This window comes from Bos javanicus, chromosome 8 (assembly GCF_032452875.1).
Source record: "Bos javanicus breed banteng chromosome 8, ARS-OSU_banteng_1.0, whole genome shotgun sequence".
Lineage (NCBI taxonomy): Eukaryota > Metazoa > Chordata > Mammalia > Artiodactyla > Bovidae > Bos > Bos javanicus.
Genome location: NC_083875.1, coordinates 44,719,264 through 44,733,700, shown reverse-complemented (window position 1 = coordinate 44,733,700; position 14,437 = coordinate 44,719,264). Strand labels below are relative to the sequence as shown.

At 41.9% G+C, this 14,437-nt stretch overlaps 1 protein-coding gene across 5 annotated transcripts in view; it reads left to right on the top strand.

Annotated features, from left to right (window-relative positions):
• The window catches only part of DOCK8 (dedicator of cytokinesis 8), a 237,508-nt gene that overhangs the window by 120,408 nt on the left and 102,663 nt on the right, over nt 1–14,437 (top strand). The window lies entirely within an intron of this gene.

The following is a 14,437-nucleotide window of genomic DNA, read 5'->3' as shown; positions in this document are numbered from 1 at the left end:
GCTCTGTCAGTAGACTTTAGAGGAACGATAGACATGTTCTATATGGTAGCCACTAGCCACACGTGGCCATTCAGCATTTGAAATGTACCCACTGCAGTGTAGGAACTGAAATTATCATTTTATTTAACTTTAATTAATTTGAATTCAAATTCAAGTAGCTACATGTGGCTAGTGGCTACCATATTGGATGGCATGGAGCTAAGGCAGTAAAGGTACAAAAGGTTAGGTTGCTTCAGTTTCTCGGAGGTCTTTCACATGGGGGCTCAGAGGGAGCTTGTCAGCATCCATCTGCCAGAAGTATTGCTGCTCATATACTTTTATTTTGAGAAGATTTTTTTTAACAAAGAGAAGAATATTGTAATAAGTACATTTTCTCCACTAGAAATGACATTTCGTAGTTTTGTGTGTTTTTGTTTCGTCATTGTTTTAAACTACTATATAGTGTTCCTTTCTGTAAAGAGGTCATATTTTTATCTATTTCCTATTTTTGTATTGATACTTTTTTCAGTGTTGGGCTCTTGTAAACACTGTGCAGTGAGAATTGTTGTCTTTGTGTCTCTGTGCACGTATATGAAAACTTCCCTAATTATTGGATCACAGTAATATGTACTTTCAGTTTTATTTACCCTACCGCTTGTTTCCAAAGTTGTGTCAGTTAGCAGTCATGCCTGCAGTGTAAGAGAGTTCTGATTCCCAAGTCTCGCTCCTAGATAGATAAGCATTCCTGGGATGCAGTAGTTTCTGTTCTCCATCCCCTAGAGGGAGATGAGGATGTTTGCTTATGGATGCTGTGTGTATCTTTTTAGAAACCTGTCCTATAACCGGCAAACAGAATGATCCTGCCATTGGAATGAACTTGCACCCAATGAATTCTATAGTTATTCAACTTCCCCTCAGCATTTAATCACCCCTGGGAGACATTTACAACTCTCTGTACTCCGTGCTGCAAACATTATCCTTAATTACATCACAGCAGGACTCGGAATGCATTAGTGCACCTACTGATTCAGAAATGTAGGAGTGCCGAGGAGGACAAGTCTGAACGGATTACTCTGGACCCAACTTGGCATCATGAGAAACAGACCCACAAGTGCAAAGTGAATATTCTTTAGCTATTCTGTGCGCTGTGGAAATGCCAAAGCCACCTCATTAAAAACCAGGTCTCTGTTCAGGAGATAGAACACAATACATCTCTTTAGCTTTGGTCTTCTTTTGGCTCCCACACCACCATATTTTATATCTTGTTTAAGGAAGGAGAGTTTATGGTAAACTTGGCTCAGAATCTTACTATGTGAAAATGTTAAAGAACTGAGAGAGCATCTTGTCTGAATTTCTCACGCTGTTGTTAAATTTTTAGTGTTTCTTTAGTCTACATATGCTTTGTAGTGGTTTTGATTAGGTTGGTCTTGACAGTAACCCCGTCCTAGAATAATTCTTCCCTTTCTTCCATCACCACTCCCATTTCACAAAACAGAAATGAGAGACTCAAGTCAGATCTGAACCCAAGTCAAACTGGGAAGCTGACTCAGTTTACCCTTGGTGACCTCATCTCATTTTTGTTGAAACTGTAACCTCATGACTTTTCTGTCCCCTCCTCTTTAAATCAAAGTCTCCTTTCAGACAAAGGTCTCTAAACCTCTTTACATTATGCTATCAGTAGCAGGTGTGGTCTAAAGTCTTACCTCTCCCAAGACTATTATTTCAGTTGTTGGTGGTGGTCAATCAGTTGCTAAGTCATGTCTGACTCTGACCCCATGGACTGCAGCACATCAGGCTTCCTTGTCTTTTGCTATCTCCCTGAGTTTGCTCAAATTCATATCCATTGTGTTGGTGATGCTGTCTAACCATCTCATCCTCTGCCAGCCTCTTCTACTTTTGCCTTCAATCTTCCCCAGCATCAGGGTCTTTTTCAGTGAGTCAGCTCTTTGCATCAGGTGGTCAAAGTAATGGAACTTCAGCATCAGTCTATTCAGTGAATACTTGGGGTTGATTTCCTTTAGGATTGACTGGTTTGATCTTGAGGGCCAAGGGACTCTCAAGAGTCTTCTCCAGCACCACAATTCAAAAACATCAATTCTTTGACACTTGGCCTTCTTTATAGTCCAACTCTCACATCCATACATGACTACTGGAAACACCATAGCTTTGACTATACAGACCTTAGTCAGCAAAGTGATGTCTCTGCTTTTAAATATGCTGTCTAGGTTTGTCATAGCTTTTCTTCCAAGGAGCAAGCGTCATTTAATTTCACGGCTGCAGTCACCATCCACTGTAATTTTGGAGCCCATGAAAATAAAATCTGTCACTGCTTCCACTTTTTACTCTTCTATTTCACATGAAGTGATGGGACGGGATGCCATGATCTTAGTTTTCTGAATGCTGAGTTTTAAGCCCGTTTTTTTTTTTTTTTGCTCTCCTCTTTCACCTTCATCTAGAGGCCCTTTAGTTCCTCTTCGCTTTCTGCTGTTAGGATGTATCATCTGCATATATGAGGTTGTTGATATTTCTCCTGGCAATCTTGATTCTAGCTTGTGATTTAGGATGTATCATCTGCATATATGAGGTTGTTGATATTTCTCCTGGCAATCTTGATTCTAGCCTGTGATTCATCCACCTGGCATTTCACATGAGGTACTCTACATATAAGTTAAATAAGCAAGGTGACAATATATAGCCTTGTCATACTCCTTTCCCGATTTTGAACCAGTCAGTTGTTCCACGTAAGGTTCTGTGTAAGGTTCCATGTAAGCTTCGAACTGTTGCTTCCTGACCTGCATACAGGTTTGTTAGGAGACAGGTAAAGTGGTTTGGTATTCTTCTCTCTTTAAGAATTTTCCAAAATTATTTCAGTAGGGATGGCAATTCCTGTTTTTCTGGATGTTATCCAAGAGTATGGTAGGTAGGGTAGCTTTTCCTATTGATCTTGCTGTCGCCATGTCTATAATTCCAGTTGTTTTTGTATCCCTTAAAGGAAATCAAATAAATGAAAATTCAAATTTACCAAGCAGATCAATTTGGGAATAATTCTTTGTTTGATAGTGGATTCACCTCATAAATTTGAAATATGGCTTCACATAAAAATTTGATCTACACTGGTAGAGAATATATGTATTGGACCAAGCAAGGAATGCCTACAGTGACAAAGCCAGGATTCAGCTTTCCAATTTGTGTACCTTTTGCATGAACTTCAGAGCCCCCTTGAGTGGGGGGGAGCTATTACATGGACGCATGGCAGGTGTCTGGCCTTAAGTGTGAGTTGTGGCTAGACTCACATTTTACAGGATTCTCAGGTGGTTAGGGTTTCTGCTTAATATCATATGAATAGAACTCAGGTTCTTTACCTCTCTTAAAGGAGTAGCTGCCATGGAGCCTCAAATAAAATTGGTCTGGGATAGACTGAGCTGCCTTCTTGCCCTCAGGCTCCCTGTCCTCCGACCTCTCTAAGTGCCTGTTTTAACAGCCCTGCCCCTCCAGGTACCCTCAGTCAGGGTCACAGTGTTGCCCGATATGGGCACCACCATTCACGCTGTATTCTCTGTGGCTGCTGCCCTGCTGCCCCTCTCTGATGCAGATTGCTTTGAGAAATAATCTATTGACAGACCAGTTATAAAAGAACTGGGCCCGGCTGTGGAAGCATCCCCATGAACCAAGGAGGGTTGATCACGCATAAAACAAACACTTGCTCTGAGGAAGAGATGAGCTTCTAGAGCCAAAAGTACCCATTCCAGGAATGGCCAGCATCTCCTAGACCAGGGGCTGGGGCTTCCGCAGTGCCATGGGCAACCTCTGTGGGTCAGACAAGCCTGTCCCGAAGCAGACCCTCACCAGAGCTTTTTCAAAAATCACAAAAAGGACAGTCATTCTGAAAGCAGAGCAGGAACAGCTGGAAAAATTAGGTTTATAAACAGGATTAGCCAACTCTGAGTTTGGCATTCTTTTCTCCATGCCCAGATTAAGAAAATACTGGTTGTTAGGCTAAGAACACGTCTGAAACCAACTCCTGGCTTATTTTCCATGTGGGCCAGCAGCTGGTAACGGGAGACGCCAGCTGCCCGCTGATGGGGGCAGGATAAAAACCCTGCGGCTTGAGGCCAAGGCCCCGCGAGGGCTTTAAGGGAGTTTTATCCTCTGGCTGTTACAGGGGTTTGTGGGGAGATCACAGGCGCTGAGGTTGTAATGAGCTTGTTAAGTTCCTTGCTGTCCCTGTAACTGGTGATTACATTAGAGAAATCCACATAAAGTGTGTTTTCATCTCTCATCCCAGCCCCCAAGAGCCTCTGAGGTCTTTTTATCCAATTATCAGACTCGCTGTGGAGGACTGTGCTTGCTGAGAACAAGCATATCAGTTAGAACATGATTTCTTTGATGGATAATTAGCTGTTTTCAGGCTGCCTCCTTTTTAGCTGAATATTCTCGGACTACAAGTCTGCATTCTCAAAGCTCGCCTGCTCTCTGGTCTAACAGGGAGGTGCCTCCCGAATCACAGTGGCATTCTGAGGAATGCTCCCAGGCTTGCATCCTACGGGGCAAAATAGAATGGCATAGGATAAATGTGCAAACTGGTCTTGAATGACGAACTAGAGTTAAAATTTAGTGAATAGCATTTCTAAGGAAAGGAAGAAATGAGAAGTAATTCTGGGTGAGGTATTTAGGAAGGAGTCAGGGAATGGATGATGGCATCCTTGAGAGGAACTTCATTTTGTCCAATCTGAGCCCAGTTGTGTCTCTGTCCGGAGTGGATCTTTTCAGTCTTGGGGGTGGGGGGCAGAAGGGTAATGTGCCTTAGAGTTAGTTTGTAGAGCTTTATAGAAATGCAGGTGTCCAGCCCTACCTGGAGACTCCCATCCAGGAGGTCTGGGGAAGGCCTTAAGGGTGTAACCCCTTCTTTGAGAATCAACGCCTCTCCTCCCTCCCTTTCATGGTCACTCTTAATGAATTCTGCTTCTTGGAGCCATCCAGAGGCCCCCAGTGAATCAAGTCACTGGGAACTGAGGGAGGGCTCCTTGCAACTTAATCCTCCTGACCTTGAAAGCATGTGCCTGGACCCCAGGTAGATGGCTTTGGCAAAGAGCAAGTACCTCTCTGTAAGGAATTTGCAACACCCAGAAAACCTTTCCCTGTGAGGACAATTTTTTTTTATGGTTTAATGCTCCTCATATGCTGTAAGTATTCCAAGGTTATTGCTAATCAGTGATTCATAGTTTTATGATGTGATTGACCCTGTCTAAATCACCATCAAAACAATGCCTTACTTAAATAACTATTCCAAATAATAACTCCCCATCCTTATTTGTTTCTTTAGTTGTTTGAATTTTACCTTGAAATAGGTAACCTATTCTAATAGTTCAATATTTTAAAAGTACATGAAAGCACAATGAAAATTCTCTCTACCATGCTTGACCTCCAGCTGTACAATTCCCCTCCTTGGCGATAGTCTATGTGTGTGTGTATCTGTGTGTGTGTGTGTATGTATATATGTTTGATTTTATTCATTTTTTCCACAAATATTATTGAATCCCTTCAGTGTTCCAGGCCCTTGTCTAGACACTGGAGAAATACTAGTGAACAAAACATGTGAAAATTATGTACACATCACAGCTCAATTCTATTTTTGGCAGTTGGAAACAGCCATTTAAAAAATCAGTTTCTTGTTTATCCTTCCAGAAATAAGCTATGTATGTATAAGCTAGTACAACCCTGCATTTTTCCTCTCAGAATGCAAGTATAACATAATTTTCACACTTTGATTTCTCACTGAACACTGTATTATGGAGAGTACTTCTATATGAATAGAGAATGCTGCTGCTGCTGCTAAGTCGCTTCAGTCATGTCCAACTCTGTGCTACCCCATAGACGGCAGCCCACCAGGCTCCCCTGTCCCTAGGATTCTCCAGGCAAGAACACTGGAGTGGATTGCCATTTCCTTCTCCAGTGCAGGAAAGTGAAAAGTGAAAGGGAAGTCGCTCAGTCGTGTCCGACTCTTCGCAACCCCATGGACTGCAGCCCACCAGGCTTCTCCGTCCATGGGATTTTCCAGGCAAGAGTGCTGGAGTGGGGTGCCATTGCCTTTTCCGAATAGAGAATAACCTTGTGCTTTTTTTTATGCCTGCACTAAATCTCATCATATGGGTGTATCAGGATTCATTTAACCCCAGACTAATGAGATTCTAAGCTGCTGTTGATATTTTAACATTATAAATGATGTTACAATGAAGAACCTCATATAAACTTTCACACATGTGCAAATGTATTTATTGTATAAATTCCTACTTTTCACCCTTTAAAGTGAAGTGAAAGTGTTAATCACTTAGTTATGTGCGACTCTTTGCGACCCCATGGACTGTAGCCCACCAGGCTTCTCTGTCCATGGAATTCTCCGGGCAGGGATACTGGAGTGGTTTGACATTCCCTTCTCCACGGGATCTTCCCAACCCAAGGGTCAAACCCTGGTATATCACAGTGCAGGCAGATTCTTTATTGTCTGAGCCACCAGGGAAGCCCTTCACCCTTTAAAGAAATGTCTAACCCCGTTTTAGCTGTAAGACAGCCCCAAAACCGAATCCTTGATTTTTCTAGACTTAGAAGGCAGTTGTTTGTGAAACACAAATCTTATTATAAAGAAACACTTTCTTAAAGAAGTAGTGGTGACAGCCCAGGCAAAATCTAATCATTTGAATTAAGTGAATTCCTGGTGCCAAAATTATCCAGATAATTAAATTCCCACACTTTTCTCTGGCAAGTTGGTCTCAATAATAAGTCAGGAGCACAATCCCCACTTTTCTGATGCTTTGCTCTAAAATTCAGTCATCCTTTTTAGAAGAATGAAAACACACCCCCTGAGGGAACTGATTACCTAAGATTACTTAGCAACCATGTCAGGTTTTGCCCGGAGAAGGCAATGGCACCCCACTCCAGTACTCTTGCCTGGAAAATCCCATGGATGGAGGAGCCTGGTAGGCTACAGTCCATGGGGTCGCTAAGAGTCTGACAGGACTGAGCGACTTCACTTTCACTTCTCACTTTCATGCATTGGAGAAGGAAATGGCAACCCACTCCAGTGTTCTTGCCTGGAGAATCCCAGGGACGGGGGAGCCTGGTCTCTGGGGTCGCACAGAGTCAGACACGACTGATGCGACTTAGCAGCAGCAGCAGCAGGTTTTGCCACGGTCTCTTTGCAGTACAACATTTAGCCACTTGAGGGCAGAATTTACTCACTTTCTAGATTGAGACCCACCTAGGTATCTTTTCCATTTCAAAGCAGATGGAGTCATGGTTTATTAAAGGAAAACAGGCATTTTATTTTTTGCCCTTGAAGTGTAGGGCCAAGAAAAACTGGGAAAGTATTCCAGTGTCACAAGACATCACTGTTGGCACTTTTTGCAAAGAATTTTCTCTTGCCCTGTCAGCTTCTTTCATCATAAGTCATACCTTAGAAATCTGGTACTTTGTTGAAAGATGTGCTGGATCGGAGGCTGCAGAAATATACCCTGTGGTATAGAGAGAGTAAAATCTCATTTGGGGGTTGTACTGTTCATTACTTACACATCCTTACATCCATACTTACACATCCTCCCCTCCCCGCTTCAGATATAAAAATAAAAGAATGTGGGTCCATCATCAGTAATGAAATAGTGTTAAGGAGGTTCTGTGTACACTGATGTCATTGATTCCATGAGTCACAACCTCTCACTATCTTTTTCTTATATAATGTATTTATTTATGGCTGTGCTTGGTCTTCATTGCTGTGCTAAGCAGGCTTTTCTCTAGTTGCAGCAAGTGGGGGCCACTCTCTAGCTGCAGTGCTTCTCATTGCGGTGGCTACTCTAGTCACGGAGCCCGGGCGCTAGGGCGTGCAGGCTTCAGTGGTTGCAGCTCCTAGACTCTAGAGTTCAGGCTCAGTAGTTGTGGCGCACGGACTTAATTGCCGCAAGACATGTGCAATTTTCCCGGATCAGGGATCGAACGTGTGTGTCCTGCCTTGGCAGGTGGATTTTTTTTTACCACTGAACCAGCAGGGACGCACCTGTTAATCTATAGTTTATACTCATTCACTTTGAGTCCATCATGCTTTAGTGTTACTGCCTGTAAACAACTGTCCTAACAAAAAGTCCTGCTTTGTTCATTCACTTGGCATGAATGTCATTTCTTTTCTCCCCCAGTGATCCTTTACATAGATTTCAGCAGGAAGCTTCATGAAGCATCCTGTTTTTACCTGGGGTGGGAGGGTAAGGTTGGTGGGAGCAGAAGCAGCAGAGAAAGGGTGATGAAAGGACAATGAACCTGGGCCTGCTTTTGATGATGGTGAATAGTTAGCCTAGATTAGAAGCATCTTCCTAAAATTCAAAAAGCCTTCTTTCTTTGATTTCCCTGCTTCTGTCAGTTTTTTTAATTATTATTTTAAAATTAGCTCTTTGAAGTGGCTTGTCTTCTGATGGGCCATCCTTCGGGGAATTGTTCCATCTTATTTCTTTTGCCGTTTGGGGGAGGGAGGAATCTTCTCCACGGTTCAGTTTTTCATTCTTTGTTCTCACTATCCTGTGTACTTTATAGAGCCACTCTTCCCATGAAGTTTGGCCGTCTCTCCAGTGATGTATGTCCTGTGGTTTTAAGGTCTCAGACAGTCTGCCCTTGGCCTCTGCAGAAGCCAGAATGCCCTGGGGTTTTGGGTGAGGGCAGTTCAGGCTGGTCCCACAGCACAAAGTGAAATAGAGCAATGAGTAGGGAACGGCTGAGTTTTGACAGTGTAAGAAGGTAATTTTTTTAAAAACCAGGGCTTATCAGTCACGTGCCATGTACCTTTTATAATTAAAAAATGAATTTGATTTTTCCACTGGCCTAAAATCCAGAAAGGTTATAGAGCTTTCAAAACTGTGCTATTCCACCTCACCTCTTTAATGTTCTTTGTTTGACAGCCTTCAGAATGTAAACTAAGAGCCATGTAAAATGTAAACTAAGAACCATGTGAAAATATAAATATTACAGTTTAGTGAAGATAAAAGTTGAGTGAAGTTGAGTTCCTCAACTTAATGGCTCATTTTAATTATTTTTAAGAGATTTCCATGCCTAGGCTAATAATTATATATTTAATAATAAGACCATCTCAAAGACCCTTTTTCATCTTTTTCTGGAATTACATTTTTTATTTTTATTTATGTATTTAACAAAGGAACATGCTTTTTAAAAATTAATTTTTATTGGAGTATAGTTGCTTTACACTGTTGTAAAGTTTCTACTGTATGGCAAAATGAAAAGGCATACGTATACATATATCCTCTCCCTTCTGGACTTTAGAACATCCTTTTCCAAATTGAAGCGTGAGTGACTTACAACATTAGATTAATTTCAGGCTCTGGGCACGAGAGTCCCAAGCAGGATACATCTTCTGTGGTATGCTCTCTAATGTCTTCCCCCAAAGTTTAGTTGAAATGAAACCAACTCTAGCATGAAACCCTTGTGTATCCCAAGCCAGCAGCTGACAAAGCACTGCCTGTTTCTGTTTCTAAGTCAGGGAGAAGTGAAGTTCATAACAACAACTGTTACTCAACCCTCCAACTGGTCTGGGAGCAGGCACAGCTCCTGGTGGACTTACCACCCTGGTATGAACGTGGGAGCAAGAACTCTTCCCCTCCTCTTTCCTCACCCTCTGCCATAGAGCAGGCTCCCTGTCCTTTGAAAATCTTTGCCACCTAAGCAGTACTTCTCACCCTATGAGTAAAGATGATGCAATCACCTAACCAGTATTTTTGAGTCCCTACCATATGCCAGGCACAATTCTTGGTGCTGAGAGACAAAGAGGAGGAATGACTACCTCTCCTTGGAGGCAAACCCCAGCCTCCTGAAGACACCGGAATGGCTCACAGCTGAGTTGATGTATGGAAAGACACATGTGCAACTTTGTCCTGCAGGCACCTGAGATCTTGCAGGTTCTCCCACCTCCAAAACCCAGACAAGCCTTCTCCCTCACGAAGTACCCAAAGCAGGGATATGTTTCTAGAAGTCGTTGGGGGCATCTGAACAATTTATTTCTTAGTAGTCCTGCTGTTTCCTTCAATTCCAATATTTTCTTCAACATGAACCAAGACATCTGCCAATATTAAAATCAGGCATTTTAAACAATAGTATTGATTTATTCATTGGCTTTCTTTTTTTTAATAAGTAGGGAACTAATAAAGGTTCTGCCTCAAGCCAAAAGAAAGAAATTCAGTTTCAGCAACAGAAAAACTTGGAAATTTTCTTATATGTGTATGAATTTTTGTCAGTTGGCAGATTTGTTTTAGGAAACTATTTGCAAAGCCTGGAAAAAATGTGCTCCCTCTGCCTCTCAAAAGAACATGCAGGTTGGTTCATGTTAGCTTTCCACATGACAGTTCTGCCTCATGGCCTTTTTAAAAATGTAACCCAGATTTGGCATCAAAATGGTATCTTTAAACTTAAATTTTAAGTCTCTCACAAAGCCAAATATTGTTGAAATGTTTGTTTTGTTTGGGGGAAACTTTCATTAAAATTTTATGTTTCAAGGGAAAAGGAAGGTATTTGTGGTAGGTACTTTTTAACATTCTTCTTCACTTTTATTTGATCTGTCACAGCCTCTTTAAGAAACATTAATTAATTCAGTGAACAGAATCAAAATGAGAACTGAAGAAAAATTATTTATATATTTTTAAATGCTCAAGGTTCTATAGTTAGTAATTGGATGGGCTCCATGGAGGCTACTTTGCTCTTAAGATTATTTTCTCAAGGTAGTCATGACATTATATCCCATAGAGAAGCAATAATAACCCTGAGGTACAGCTAAGAGACAGAAATGTTATAAGGTAAAGCATTTTTAAAGGAATCTCATGTTTAAATATCAGTGAATACCTAACATGCTTTTAAAAAATGTACATACTCATATTAGTTACTTATTGCTACTTAACTGAAACTTTGCAGCATGAAACAACAGACAGCTGCTATCTCACAGCTTCTGTGTTTTATCCAGATGTGTTTTAGCTGAGTGCCTCTGACCCAGGGCTCTCAAAAGGCCATGGTCAAGATGTTAAAGTTGGGATCACCCCAGGGGTCAGCAAGGGGAGAATTTACTTCTGAGCTCATTCATGAGGTTGTTGACAGTGTCCACTAAAAAAAAGATGAACAACTTGAGAGTTGTGGGTTAAGTTTTATTTGGGGCAAAATGAGGACTGCAGCCCTGGAGGCAGCACCTCAGATAGCTCTGAGAGACTGCTCCAAAGCGGCAGTGGGGGAAAGTCAGTGCACAAGGTTTTGTGAACGGGGAGTGAATACCATTAAGCATTGATTTTACAAAAAGTTGTTTGTTGCTAGGATCTGATGTCACCATGAAGGGATTTAGTGCTTTTCTAGATATGAGGAGATGCAAGGATTGGGATCATAAAATCTGTTCCTAAAACATCTATCTAAAGACATGTCCCACCAGATTGCCTGGAGCACAGAGTGCCTTACTCCACCCTGAACTCCCTCAGCGGGTGTTGAAGGTCAACAGCTTCAGCAGTGCAGGTTTAGTCTCCACAGAGGCAGATGGTGAATGCCCTTGTTGTTGTCGTTGGCAACCATCTTGGCAAGTGCCAATTTGTAGTTGACAACAGTATTCGGTTCCTCTTGGTTTGTTAAGCTAAGGGCCTTAAGTCCTCACTAGCTGTTGGCAAGAGATCCCCTTGAATTCCTTGCTATATTGGTTTCTCAGTAGAGCAGCTCACAACATTGATGGCTTCAGAATAAGCAAGAGAGAGTAAGAATATACAGCTAGAGTCTTTTTGTAATGTAATCTCGCTTAGATTAGTAGATTAGAAAAGTTTCTAGTTAGAAATGAGTCACTTAGGTCCAGCCCACACTCAAGGGGAGGGAACTTTGGAGAGTAAGAGCAGCAGGGGTCAGGCATCATCAGGAACTGCTTCCCTAGTGACTCAGATGGTAAAGCATCCACCCGCAATGCGGGAGACCTGGGTTCGATCCCTGGGTCGGGAAGATCCCCTGGAGGAGGAAATGGCAACCCACTCCAGTACTCTTGCCTGGAAAATTCCATGGACAGAGGAGCCTTGTAGGCTACAGTTCATGGGGTCGCAAAGAGTTGGACATGACTGAGTGTCTTCACTTCACTTCACCAGAGTTCTTAACCAAGCTACCAAAAGTTGAGGCACTCCAGTTGTATGAATTTGAAGGAGTGTGGGGAGGTGGGAAGGTGGGTGAGGGAAAGTGGTTTACTTCCTCCAATGCTGAGGACCAGGCTCCCTGTGGAGAGTGTTCCCATCAGCCTGGTGTATTTCTAGGACATCTGCAGTACATGCTCCCTACAGAAAATTAACTGCTTCTTCACACACCCTCTAAGGTGAGAGGAGTCCCCATCCCCAGCCCTCACTAACACACCCTCCAAAGAAACAAGCCTGTTATGTGGGACGACGTGTTTTGTTTTCTTTTTTTTTTTTTCACCCAGGTTAAAGCAGGTTTCCCAAGTCGTCTTAGATTCAGAGTAGTAGGGAAAAAACCCTAAGCTGTATATATTGGGTTAGCCAAAAATTTCATTCTGGTTGTTCTGTAAGATGTTACAGGAAGAACCCAACTTTTTTGGCCAACCCAATTTTAAGGAATGGGGTCATTTATCCTGTTTCCCATCATGTAGCACCTTACCTACCCCACACCCCCTTACACCCACCACCAACTCACCTCTGAAGCATCTATTTATATGCATGTATGTATATATATGTATAATTTATATAAATTTTCTGAGTGAAATGCAAAATATAGCTGTGGAAGGGAGAGTTTTTCAAGATACCTGGAATGTATATTGCTAAAGTAGTTCCTATCTCTGCTTGTGTAGAATTAATGTAAAGTATTATATTACATTAGTTTAAATAAAAAAATAATGTAATGTATTTTCTTTTCATCCAAAAAGAAACCCACTGAAAACAGTGTTCTACTAAACCAACTGAAGTTTAACCTATTTAACAAATTTCTGAGCCCTCCCTAAGTGAGACTTACAAAGAGTATACAAATAACATAGACCTTAAAACCACATTCTATGGTGTTAGCTGGGAGTTGGAAGAGCTGCAGTTATCCGGTGAACATTTTGACTATATTGTCAGTGTCAAGTTTAAGGAGGTTATAGAACAAATTTTGGGATAAAAAATCTGGATTTGAGAACTTGTCCAGCTTCCCCTTACTTTGTCACTCCCCTTCACACCCAAAGCAACTGAGGGTCTTCTCCAAAGCAGTGTCTCATGGTTAATAATTACCCCACAATCCTAACAGAAGCAGAAGATATTAAGAAGAGGTGGCAAGAATACACAGAAGAACTGTACAAAAAAGATCTTCACAACCCAGATAATCATGATGGTGCAATCACTGACCTAGAGCCAGACATCCTCGAATGTGAAGTCAAGTGGGCCTTAGAAAGCATCACTACGAACAAAGCTAGTGGAGGTGATGGAATTCCAGTGGAACTATTTCACATCCTGAAAGATGATGCTGTGAAAGTGCTGCACTCAATATGTCAGCAAATTTGGAACACTCAGCAGTGGCCACGGGACTGGAAAAGGTCAGTTTTCAGTCCAATCCCAAAGAAAGGCAATGCCAAAGAATGCTCAAACTACCACACAATTGCACTCATCTCACACGCTAGTAAAGTAATGCTCAAAATTCTCCAAGCCAGACTTCAGCAATACATGAACCGTGAACTTCCAGATGTTCAAGCTGGCTTTAGAAAAGGCAGAGGAACCAGAGATCCAATTGCCAACATCCGCTGGATCATGGAAGAAGCAAGAGGGTTCCAGAAAAACATCTATTTCTGCTTTATTGACTATGCCAAAGCTTTTGACTGTGTGGATCACAATAAACTGTGGAAAATTCTGAAAGAGATGGGCATACCAGACCACCTGACCTGCCTCTTGAGAAATCTGTATGCAGGTCAGGAAGCAGCAGTTAGAACTGGACATGGAACAACAGACTGGTTCCAAATTGGGAAAGGAGTACATCAAGGCTGTATATTGTCACCCTGCTTATTTAACTTCTATGCAGAGTACATCATGAGAAACGCTGGACTGGAAGAAACACAAGCTGGAATCAAAATGCTGGGAGAAATATCGATAACCTCAGATATGCAGATGACACCACCCTTATGGCAGAAAGTGAAGAGGAACTAAAAAGCCTCTTGATGAAAGTGAAAGAGTAGAGTGAAAAAGTTGGCTTAAAGCTCCACATTCAGAAAATGAAGATCATGGCATCTGGTCCCTTGACTTCATGGGAAATAGATGGGGAAACAGTGGAAACAGTGTCAGACTTTATTTTTCTGGGCTCCAAGATAACTGCAGATGGTGACTGCAGCCATGAAATTAAAAGATGCTTACTCCTTGGAAGGAAAGTTATGACCAACCTAGATAGCATATTCAAAAGCAGAGACATTACTTTGCCAACAAAGGACCGTCTAGTC